At 45.6% G+C, this 12,683-nt stretch overlaps 2 protein-coding genes across 3 annotated transcripts in view; both read right to left on the bottom strand.

The window, feature by feature from the left end:
• The window catches only part of AGBL4 (AGBL carboxypeptidase 4), a 1,261,847-nt gene that overhangs the window by 235,750 nt on the left and 1,013,414 nt on the right, over positions 1-12,683 (bottom strand). The window lies entirely within an intron of this gene.
• Positions 1-12,683, bottom strand: part of BEND5 (BEN domain containing 5) — a 46,903-nt gene that overhangs the window by 31,693 nt on the left and 2,527 nt on the right. The window contains exon 1 of one of the 2 annotated variants that reach the window (XM_068537958.1): positions 11,544-11,654. The exons of the other annotated variant lie outside the window; for it this stretch is intronic. The gene's annotated coding sequence lies outside the window, so the exon portion shown is untranslated. Of the gene's footprint in view, positions 1-11,543; positions 11,655-12,683 lie in introns of those variants that run through there. 2 annotated transcript variants of the gene reach the window in all.

The raw sequence follows: 12,683 nt of genomic DNA on the forward strand, positions 1-12,683 counted from the left end.
CCTAGTAGCAGCAGTGCAGATCAAACTCTAGGCTCAAGGGTATACGCTAAAGGCACCACCATACAAAGCGTTGAAATAGCACCCAGTGAATTTGCTGAGGGGTTTCCCTAAGTATATCTTCAAGGGTGGCCTTTTATGGAATTCTAGAATCCTGGAACTGGAATGGCCCTTAGATTGCTATCTGGTTTTAACTTAACTAGCACATGAATCCCTCGACAACCGAGATATTTCTAAGCAAATGATCTCCTAGGAAAACTTGGTGGGTTTCTGCCGGCTCAGGTACTGATGATCATGAAAGGATGACAGCTCTTATGGAGATAAAGCCTGAACTGGAGCTGAGGTAGAGCCTCCCCACAGCCCAGACACAAGACAGGCTGAGTTAAGACACATATCGGAAGAGTAACTAGCAACATTTACTGGTATCAGATAATGAAATGACAGAGTTTAGGGGGCCTCAGTGACCAAGTGGCCCAACTCTCCCATCTTACAGGTGAGGATGGAAGGAGCGTGCCCAGGGTGTGAGTCTGAGGAAGAGGCAGGAGTGGGAAACAGGCCTCTGGCATCTCACCCACTGCTTAACGTGTGATAACAACACACACTGACGTGCATTACAAACTACAAAAGTGCTACACAAATACAAAGGGACACTACTTCTCCTCACTTTCTTATTCTTTAAACTCAACTTCAGATCATCTGAAAGAGAATTGTTTTTCTCTTGCACAGATCTCAAACTTTACTTCCCAGACCTGTCTCTCACTGTAGATGTCAACAGCAAACATTCAAAGAGGAGAGTTTCAGAGGTAGAAACTCGAACATGCTCTGGAGCTGGCCCTTGTGGTAAATACTTTGGGGTCCTGTTTTCTGGGCCTGAACTGGGACTCTGGGAATTACTATTTCTTACTCCTCAAAGGTTCCCACTGCTGCTATACCTTAAATGTAGTTTGTAGCATGTTGCCCAACGCTGGATGTGGCACGTGGCCAGGGAGTGGTGAAGTTCAGTCTCTCAGGGTCTTTACGTGTGAGCACGTGTGCACATGTATGTGTGTGTGTTGAACATGGTCCTACACTTCCCCCAGTGCAGGCTCCTCTCCTCACAACCTGTTGGCAAAGTTGAAAAGGAAGCTTGTAAGCACCTAACTATTCCGGAATGTAGTCAAATGCCAAATCTTCCTAAATGTCTCTTAGGAACGGAGCCCCGGCTGGTCAAGGGTGGGACTGCAGCACCAGAGAGGCCTCGGTGTGGACCTCAGCTCTGCCGAGACAGGGCGAGGAGGGAGCAACCAGGCCTTAATGGCATGACCTCAGGTGTCTCCTCTATGAAGAAGTGTGGGGACGACAGCGACAATGCGTCACACGCTTACCACACAGCGCGGCTGGTGCACACTAGGCACTCGATGAACAGGATGTCAAAACTGGCATTATCAACAGGCTCAGAATCATTTTATTTCCCTAAGCCTAAGGTGGATAAAGATACAATTAAAATAAAAAAAAACAAAAAACAAAGGAATGACTGAAGAAGGGTATCTAGTGTAAGGGAAATGCCCAAAAAAAGAAGAGGTGGTCTTGTTAACAACCCCTCCTGATCAGAGATGAAAATGCCCTTTCCCGCTAGCGGAGCAGCAATCCTAGGCTTCTGGTTTCACAAAAAGGCCAGTTCTTGTTCCTGTTCTCTTTGTACCTATAGAATACACCCAATGGGTTCGGCATGAACAACAGCAGGGACTGTGGTCTTTCTAAAAGAGCAGTAGCTCACCTCCTATAAATCATTGTCCATTCCTTCTAAGTCAGAAAGCTGCTAAAATGTAAAACCTAAAGAAGGTGCTCCAAAGGAAATTATCTTGAAATGGGATGGGCGGGTGTTTTCACATGTGAAAAAAGAGGGAGAGAAACTGAAAGGGATATAGGGGATGAGAGGGTGGGGTTAGGACTTCTGAATGTGTTGAGGCAAAGCTCCTGGGTTAGTCTTCAGTCTGACAAGGTCAAGGGCAAAACTTTGAGATGCAGCCACCGAACTAGAAATGACAAGCTATGCTCTGCCTCCCTGAGCTGAAGCTCTGTAGCTGAGAATCGTGCTGGCATGGAGAGAAGCAGTCATTCAGACTCACAAAACTGGGCAATATTTCAACTGAGAGCGATCCTCAGATCATTTCATTTAACCCTTTCGAAATGGAGACGAGGTTCCAAATGGTAAATCCACACATCTGTCTGCTCAACCGTCAGGCCCAGGGATACAGGGGGGGCAAGACAGGCAGGGCTCCCATTCTGGTGAGCCCATCACTGCGCAAGGTCACAGAAGGTAGTGCCATACGTGAATAGCATGAGAACTCAGACTGTGCAACCAGAGTTCAGAGCTTTTCCTCCCAAGCCTCCACTTAACATTTACTGAGAATCTACACCTGCAGGATCTGGCTGGGGCCCTGGGGCACTGAGAATGAACACCTGGTTAGGGGACACAAGATAAAAACCCACGAAAAAGAAAAGCCCTCAAATAAGACTGAGATAAGATCTCAAATACTGAATGTGAACAAGGGGAAAGTAACTGCTATAGGATCTTGGGGGCAAGGGAGGTCACTCTGGTCAGTGTAACCATGGCAGGCTTTTGAGAGGAAGGGCCCTTTGAACTAGACTCCTTACTTACAGGGTGGTCTTGAGTAACTTAATTTACTTCTCTGATCCTGTTTCCTAATCTGTGACTTGAAGTAAATAATTCCTACTCACATTGCCAGGATGCCGTGAAGATGATCAATTCTGTGTGTTAAGAACTTGAGCGGAGCGAATAGCACTTGGACCGTCAGTGTACATAAAAGGATAGCCATTTACTGACGGCAAGAAGAGGGGTAAAGGACAGAAATCAAAAAAGAAAGATTGCAAAAACATTTAGACCGGAATGGTTACAAAAGATGGTTCAGTTATAGGCAGGAAGAAAAGGTGAGAAAGAAAGTTAAGGTGGCTGGGGCTTGGAGAATAATTGGCCTTGAACGCTAAGGTAAGAAGAACTGAGGTTCAGCCTGCAGGTGTGGAAAAGTCAGACAGCCTGGATTCCAAGTCCAGTTCTGCTACGTGGTAGGTGTGGGAAGTCAGGCAAGCTGCTGTGTCAATGAGCATCACTGATCTCTTTCTGTAGGAAGGGAGATAGAATATTGACCTCAAGTGGGATCAAATCAGCTGAGTAAATGTGCCTTGAAGGCAACAAGAGTCTGGTACTTACAGCAGATGACAAAGCTCAGCAGAGCCTGCGGCTGGCCCAGGGCTGCTGCAGGCTTGCCCCTGGAGGTGGAGACCTACTCAGCCACCTGACTTGAGAAGGGAGACACTTGAGAGAGCCTTACTCCCCATATGATGACAGGAGCCCAACTCCCACCAGCTGTACCCAAAGCTCCACGCCCCCTCCATCTAACTGGAATGCCCCCTCCTTTCCTTTCTGTTTGACAAACTCCACCTAACCTCCACTCAGCTCCTCTTTCCTCCTCTAAGGTCCCATTACACCTTATACATACCTTCTCTGTAGCCTATTTTCTTCCTATGTTGCAATCACCTGTTCTGAGGTCTACCTTTCCCACTGGAGTGTGGATAACCACAGGGCAGGGCCCATATCACAGGCTTGGCCATACAGTATAGGGACTCATCAACAAAAATGTTTAGTGAAAGAATAATAAAAAGAGGCTATACCAGTAAGCATATGAAAAGATGCTCAAAATCATCAGTCATTAGGGAAATGCAAATCAAAAATAATACTATCAGATATACTTCATACTCACTAGGATGGCTACAGTCAAAAAAAGAAAAGAACAGAGAATAAACATAACAAGTGTCGGGAGGATATGGAGAAACTGGAACCCTCATACATTCCTGGTGGGAATGTAAAATGGTGCAGCCACTATGGAAAACAGTTTGGCAGTTTCTCAAAAGGTTAAACAGAATAACCATATGATCCAGCAATTCCACTCTTAGGTATATACTCAAGAGAAATGAAAACATGTCCACCAAAAACTTGTGCACAAACGTTCATAGCAACATTATTCATAATAGTCAAAAGGTGGCAACAACCCAATTGTCCATCAACGGATGAATGGATAAACAAAATGTGGTATATCCATGCAATGGAGTATTATTCAGGCATTAAAAGAAATAAAGTATTGATACTTGCTACAACATGGATGAATCTTGAAAACATTATGCTAAGTGAAAGAAGCCAGACAAAAAGGCCACATAATATATGATTCCATTTATATGAAATGTCCAGAATAGGTATATCTACAGAGACAGAAAGTAGATTAATGTTTTCCAGGGACATAGGGGAAAGGGGCAATGAGAAGTGACCACTTAATGGGTAACAGGGATTTCTTTTTAAGTGATGAAAATTTTCTGGAATTAGATAGTGGTATTTGTAGAACACTGAATTGTACACACTTTAAAATGGTTAACATGGTGAATTTTGTCTTATGTGAATTACACTTCAATTAAAAAATAGGCTACCACTTTTAGAATGTCTATTACCGACCAGATGCCACTCTACGGCTCTTCACGTATATTACTATACTTCCCAACAACCCTGCAATCAAGTATTAGCTGCATTTTTTTCCACAAAAGAAGAAATGAGACTCAAAGAGGGCCTAAAGCCACCTAGATGGGAAGGCACAGAGGCAGGATTTGATCTAGATCTCTCTGCCCCCCAAGCCCATGCTCTATCCTCTCTAAAAACACATGCCAGAAATATGGTTGAGCCATATTCATAAGTGCTGAATGAATGAATGATGGCTCTAGATAAGGACATCTAAATTCCCCAGCCTGAAGTTCAAAGCAGAAGACCACTTTACTCCTGCCCTCCTGCCACACCCCTCTGGCCTCAGGAAGTCCCCAGATAGCAGTAACTATCGCCAGGCACAACGAATTAGGTTGTAGGCCAGGGCTCAGGGCTTGAATGGGTTCTTTGAAAGGGTTGGCTGAGCAGTACAGGAAGGTCTGGGTGACAGAAGTAAGTTCCGGAAAGGAGCAGAAGCAGACAGTCCCTCCAATCACACGTCCCCTGACCTGGATCCTGGCTGCCCCAGCGCTTGGCCAGGGGGATCCTGAGGCTCTGCTGAGCGATAACTACCTGCTGGCTCCATCCTAACGCTCCTCACTCTCCTCCCTGAGCCGTGCTCCCTGGATGAGGGCTCAGGAAGATCTGAGGCCGCCACTTGTCCTTTTCTGCAGTCTCCGGACATTCACTGAGCCCTCGTTCCGTGCTGAGCACTGTGCTAAGTGGTCCTTGTCTTTCGGATCCTTACAACCCAGGATGTACCAAGAATCCCAACCAGAATACAGGGCTTGACTTCCTGAGAGATGCTGGCTCATGTGGGGGCAAACCTCCAACCTCCAGGCCTTCCTAATCCTAATCCCAAATTAAAGGTGATGCCTCACATCCGCACCTCGTCGACAGAAGATTACGGAACACTCAGTGTCACCGTACAAAGTGGAAGAACTGGTTGGGAGAGGGAGGCCCAGGATTTAACAAAAGCAGCCCAGTCTTTCCAATCAGGGAGTCCTGGCTTGGAATTCTGGCTCTGCTACATACTAACTGTGGGAACTTGGGCAAGCTACTTCACCTGTCCGAGTCTCACTTTCATTATCTGTAAAGTGGGGATACTAAACTGTTTTCCAAAAGGTAGTGCATATAAAACACCAAGCACAGTGCCTTTCTTGTCCCAGGTGTTCAGTGAATACTGGCTGTGAGGCTACCCCTGTGGGCTATGTCATTGGCTTTTATCCTGTGGCAAAGAGAACCACTGCAGGTATCCAACACAGATTGAGACATGATGCAAGAGATGTTTGGGGAAGATTAATGTGGCAATGGCAAGCAAGATGGATGAGGTGTGAGGAGGAGACTGAACACAGGGTGACAAGAAGCTATAACTCTTGACTGGTCACATTAATGAAGGTGAACGGTGGTGTGGATCATCTAAGACAGCAGGTGACTTCATGCAGCATTTTAATGTGGCTTTGGAGTATGCTTCTGGCTTTGCATTCCAGGAAACCACAGAAGAAATTAGCAGTAGACTCAAAAGGATGAGTCAACCCACCTTTGCAACTGCTCCAAGTTTAAGACCAAGTAATCAGTTTTAGTGTAAACAGAAATAAGTATGTAGCCTCTGAAGAGACAAACTTCATTGATTCTAACTTCCTGATTCTTTTGTTTCCAGGGCAAGAAAACCACCAAGGATTTTTGGGCATCAACTTTCTCCTCCTCCTTTCCAGCTACTATGTTGCCAGCTAACTGCATTCATCTATTCAGCAAATACTGAGTAAGCAACTACTATGTGCCAGGCCCCATGCCAAATTCTTTACTAACATCAATATATTTAATCCCCATAATGATTCTATTGAAGCAGAAACTGAGGGTCAAAGAAGTGAGGTGGCTTGCCCAAGACATAAAGTTATTAAATGTAAGAGCCAGAGTTTCCAGTCAGGCCTGCATGTCACTCGGGCCCTGGTTCTATCATCTAATTATCCTATAGGAACAAGAGAAAAATTACCAAGTTGCTGTAACTTCCTCAACCAAACTAAAAGGCACATATAAAATGGTGAGTGTGTCAATATAATTTCCCAAGTGCCAGCTTTTTTCCCAAGCCCTTGCCTACATCCAGGAGAATGCTGTGATAAATTCCCAAACTGAACTTAGTATGACTTGATACCAACCTCCTGAACTCCAAGCTTATCAAGACCACCAAGCCCTAAATAAGCCCCAAATAGAGGCCCTATTCAAAGCCATAAAATATGGTAGAAGCTGCTCTTCAAAAATATAGAAGAACTTGGTATTTGTCATTAATCTAAGAGGGGGAAACATCCCATTAAACTTAACCACTGGAAAAAAAAATGGAGGCGTGGTTAATGAGCAAATAGTGTTTTAGAAAAGAGGCTGGTGGACAGGAAATCCAATGCAATTCTGTCTTCAAACGTGAAGACACCCCTGAAGAATTTGAAATACAGTTAAAATGGGAGAGGTACTGTCTTGACTCCCATTTTACATAAAATCATGCTGGATAATTAAAAGAATCCAATGTCAGAGTTTAATGTGGTGTGGGCTTGTTAGCTATGATGAAATTCTGAAAGGCTAAACATAAACTGTTTTACATAGGTTTCGTCTTATTTTAAAAATACCTATATGCAAGTTTAAAGTTCTTCATCTGTGTAAAAACCTTGCAAAGTCTTATGTTTGCATTAAAAACAGGCATGCCACAGAAAAGGCATGCATATCTCATTCTCTGGCCTGTGGTGTTTGTTTTTTTAAAATCCAAGGCAGACAAAATTCTCAAGTTTCAAGGATTGTATCTAGCCAAGACAACACGAAGATGAGTGCCCTGCTGTGGTAAAGCAGAAAGAGACACGGGTTCGAGGCCTGGCTTTGTAACTCACTCTCTGGGTGACCAGTTACTTCCTTTCAGCTTTCTTTTCTGTAAAACATAGGGACTAGACTAGAAAACCTTAAGAGATCCTTCCAGCTGTGTGACCACTGGCCAGCCACAGGGAATTCCACTTCTCTTTCTCTTCTATGCAGTGCCGGGCAAGAGTAGATGATCTAATCCCTCCAGGTGGGCTCGTTTGAAGAAATGTCCTGCTGAGACCATCCGAAAGGGGAGAGAAGAATTGCCAGCCAGGTTTCAGTAGGTCTCCCTGCTCTCACTCCCGTGGCCTCACTGGCCTTGGCACAGGGCTAGGGCACAGACAAAACTAGGGACCTCATCCTTCTGACTCATTTGTCTAGCCACCCTCATGTAATAAGCGGCCCCACCCTAGGGTCACAGAGGGACAAAACATGGGGGGAGACGGTAAGCCTTTCATGCTAAAGTCAAGCCCCACGAGGATTTACAACACCCACAAGTTAAATTTTAAACCTGTCTTCTCCTTGGTCCTCTAAGTCGCTCCTTTCCACAAATGGTGGCACCCACGACTAAGCAAGCTGTTCTCTCAAGAATGCTTAGCCACCATAGTCCTTATCAGCTACCTATATTTAATGAGTACCTACTATGTGCCAGATACTTTTCCATATTACCTTGCTAAATAACATAGTGGGCAAGTTGCTCGTTACCATCTCTACATTACATTTGAGTACCTGAAACTCAGAGAAGTGAAGTAATCTCCATAAGGTCACACAGCTTGTAAATAGCAGAGTCCCAGTTTGAACCCAGACTGTCTCACTTCAAAGCCTATCTTCTTTCAGCTCTCTAAATTTTCCTCCTTGATACTCAAGGAAGCGACCTGGGGGAGGGGGTCATTTAACCAATTCTCCCATAGGACAGGATTTCATTCCGGAATATCCACCTCCCCTGACAGGGAGCTCATCACTATGCTTAGAAGCCCTTTCCATTGTTCATCCACTCTCTCTGCTATTATTATATTCCTCCCACCAACCGCTTTGAATTCCACTCTCTGGACCTAATTTTGCCTTCTGGACCTCAAAGAACAGGTCTGATTCTTCTTCTAGTGGGGCAAAACTCAGACATTCAAAACTACCAAAATATCATCCCATGCAAATCTTTTCTTCTCCTGCTTATATATTTAGCTGTCCTATCCTACTATGTCTCACCAATGAGCTCAGAGGAAAAAGTAGCTGCTGTGTAGTTAAAAGAAACGAAAACAGGCTTAGATCTGGGATACAAAGACCTCGCTCCTTATTTGATTCCCAGGACACCCATCTCTCCTGGTTATCACTTGATTCTTAGTCCATCTCTGGCTGCTTCTCCCCAGTCACCTTTTTGGGCTCTTCTTCTTTAGCTGTGCCCTTAAAAGCTGGTGTTCTAAAGAGTTCTGCATGATTCGCTTACTCTGCCCCCTCTCCCTCTGTGACCCCACCACTTCCATGGCTAATGACTTCCCCATTGGGATCTTCAGCCCGACTTCAGAGCACTCTCCTGAACCTCGGGCCACATGCCTAATCGCTCTCCTGGAGTATCTGCCCAGATATCCCATGGGCCCCCAAGATTCATCTTGTCTCAGACTGAACTCATCATCTCCTCTTCCAACCAACTACTTTTCTAATGCTCCCCACGGAGGGAGGAGAGCCCAGAGCACCACATCATCATCACACACATCACCACAACCAGACAGGTCCCAAGTCCTATGGATTCTCCTTCCTTAATCCATCTCAGAGCCATCACAACCATTGCCACCCTACTTTGGGTATCATACTTTTTGACTGACCTGACTCACAGTTCTCCAAAAGCTTCATGTGCATGGGAAGACCTTAGCCCACTGCCTGGCACCTACAGCACCCACTAAACAATTGTCTGAGTAGCTCTCTTCTCCCAGGGTAAAATTAGAAGCCTTACCTCACAAGGGTGCAGACAGAGTATGTATATGGTAATTCCTAGCACTGAGCCTGGAGCCTGGTGAGTACTTAATAAATATTTAGTGAATGAGTCCTTGAAGGCAAGAAACAATGCCTATTCCTCCTCCTGTATTTCCCTCCAGTATAAGACTGACCACCTAGTGTAACTTAATACTTGGGGAACTTAAATGAACCAGAGAAAAGCTCTTCAGGGTATGTATGCTTTTCCAGTAAGCCTTTTAAAATGAAGAGTACACACATCTTCTCTCTCTAAGGAGCTTATAAGACAAAGCACGTGGGCACAGTGGAAAGAGAATAAATCTTGAAGTCAAAGATCTAAGTTTGAATTCTACTCTTCTGGTGCATTTTAAAAAATAAACACCAGTGTGCTCCTGAATGACAAAAAAACACACAAAAGAGCAAGACCTCAGCTTGCCTGGGGCAATTTCTTCTTTCATCCTGTGAACCAGAACTCTGAAGTACTCAGCAACACATACCATTTAGCTGTAACAAATATGTGGTTCTTAAACATGACAAATCACATCAGACGGGACCTTAAATGGTTAACACTTCAGTAGAATCTGCAACAGATGACAGCAGGCAAGTTCCAATCTTCGCTCCAATGTACATCAGCAGAACATGTCAAAACCTAAATTAAAAGTTTTCACTCGCTTAAAAAAAAAAAAAAATCCTTTCGTTGGCAGTCTCCCACTGATGACATGCAACAATCTTTGCATATGAAATCGGCTACTCCCCTGCTTCACTGCTAACTTTGTAGAAGTTCCAAAGCATTTCTGGAGCAAGTGATCCATTTGGACCAACAATGCCAAGCTGGGACCTGAGCCCTGAATGAGCTAAAATTACCAAAGCAAGAAGAACGTGGCTTTGGAAGCTATTTCCCCCCAAGTGTGTGGTTTCTTCTAGTCAAGGGAGTGATAAAGAATGTTGACTTTTTCCAGGTGAACAAAGTTTGAGGAAACCTCCAAAACTCACCCCAGGTTTCTGTTCTGAAAAACAAGTTGCTGCTACAGGGGTTCCTGTCCTCCCTACTTCTTCTCCCCAAGCATAACAAATGCACCTGTCTTCCCCAAGTTGGTGAGTTCCCCTTGGGCTGACCGGACTACGTGCTGGGCACTATGGATGCAGAGAGAAGGAAGGCAGGTCCCTGTCCTGGAGGAGTTCACTGTCTGGTAGGAAGACAGACCTATTCACGACTAACCAAGACAAGACACAGAATGCTAAGATAAGTGAGGAACAGCAAAGTAAAAGGAGAGCTCCGAGGAAGGAGAGTTTCCCTTGGGGCCTGAGGGCGGAACAGGGAGCTGCCAACGCATCTGTCCACTCCTCTGTGGCGTTCGTCCTCAGCTCACGGGACTGCAAGCATGTCACGTGTCTGCCTTCTCCACTGAAGGTGAGCTCCATGGGCAGAGGCCCCATCTCACACAATGATTAATCCATCCTGGTTGGCTCAAAGGAGTGCCTGAGGGTGTGTTCTCAAGATGGCATGAAGTACCACAGGCCTCGGGGGAAGCTGGAGAAATGGGGTTGGTCTGGGGCTGCTATGAACGCCCCGGCTGAGAAGCTGAAGTTTTATTCAGTAGGCAACAGGGAGCTACAGAAGGTTCTAAGGAGAGAAGTGACTTGACTAAGACTGTGTTTTGGAAGATTATTCTGACAGCAATTTGGAAAACAGATTGAGGCAGGGTAATCAATTAGAAGGCAGCTGTGCTGCCTTAGATAAGAGCTGGTGCACGCCTGGAATGTGGGCAGTGGTGGTAGAGTTGGAAAGATGTACACGATAAACCACAAAGCCCACCTAGAATGGGTCCTTTCTCTGTGCTGCCCTGGTGCCTGGCTTCCACCTCTATTTAGCACGTACATCGGGCCCTAAGACTACACTCACCCTGAGGATGACGCCCATTTCTTCTCTGTCGTTCTGCCCGGACAGAAACCCTACGCGGCAGAGCCTGAAAAGTTAACTTTTGTTTCGCCTGGATTGTGCTGTCATTTCAGTCCCAGGACCTCAGACCTGCTGGTGCACTGGAGCATTCGCTTATTACAGCACTGGGCCTGGTGTATAGGAAGTAGGAGGGGGACATTTGACAACAAAAGGAATTTAGCACACCGAATAATAATAACACAGCCAAAGTGCCTGGATAGAATGGCATAGAATTTTAAGACTCTGAGCTGAGAAAACCCAGTTTTGGCCCCATAAAAAAAACCATGAATTCAATACCATGAGCCCCAGTAGCAGACTGGATTGCAGTTAGATAATGGTAAGCTCTCCAAATGGGTTGTTCTGATTTTCAACACGCTGTCTGGCAAATAAGTGAGAGTGACGAAGGAGACCACATCCAAAGGTGAGCCACATCTTGAGATAGGTGGACCATGGAGGATGGGAGCTCTTCTGAGATTTCCTGAGGAAAATGACAACTTAGCAGGGAGGAAAGTGCGTGTGTTCTGGAGGAGGAAGGCTGGTAAGAGAGGAAGAACAGAAGGGGCTGGAAAGCTCAGCATCTAAAACTGTTCCTGGGCTCGAAAACTTGCCTTGAACTGTCAGCTTCACGGACAGTTCTTCTCTTGCCTTTCACTCCTTCCAAGCCTGCTGTGTGGCTGACGAGAACATCAGCTACTTTACGAAGGAGATTTCCAAGTGGGGGCCTGGCACTGGAAGACCTCGGTTTCCAGTCTGGCTTTGTCACTTGTTAGCTATACAGCTGGAGAGGAGTCTCTGAGACTCAGTTGTCCTCATTTGCACAATGGAAATAGTAACAACGGCAATCCCTACCAACAGGGTCCTGGGGAGGATGAACAGAGATAATGCACAGGCACAAAGTAAGACTGTCAGTAAAGGTGTGTTTGTTTTTTCCCCTTGAACTGAAATCAAGGCTATATACTGGGTCTGACACACATGGAAACCATGATGTAGACCAGCATATGCTGGAAAATGCAAAGTCCCAAAGCAGCTGGCTTTGACATTTCCTGGACACAAGAAGAGGTACACCTGAAGACAGCTCTGGGTTGGCCTGGGCAAACAGTAAAGTACCGCGCTTCTCACCAAAAGCCATAAAGCGGCCCCGAACTGCCCCTGAAACTACGCTTTTGGTGCCAGAGAGGGATTAATGACTCATGGCTAATGCACAAAAACATAGCTATCTCTGCCTCCCGCTTGAGGGCTCGCCGCCTCACATCTGGTCCCACAGCACCGTGGTATTCACAACTAGGAGATGCCAGAAGATGAGCTCTTTAAGACGAAGTCACTGCAAGCAATTCTCAGAGCCACCACGTCCAAGATGGGGTTTCAAGTCACATGGGAGAGTTCTTCCAGGATAAATGAATTCCCAAACCTACCCTGGCCCTTCCAGTCAGGTCTGGA

The sequence above is a fragment of the Eschrichtius robustus genome, chromosome 3 (assembly GCF_028021215.1).
Source record: "Eschrichtius robustus isolate mEscRob2 chromosome 3, mEscRob2.pri, whole genome shotgun sequence".
NCBI classification, from domain to species: Eukaryota; Metazoa; Chordata; class Mammalia; order Artiodactyla; family Eschrichtiidae; genus Eschrichtius; species Eschrichtius robustus.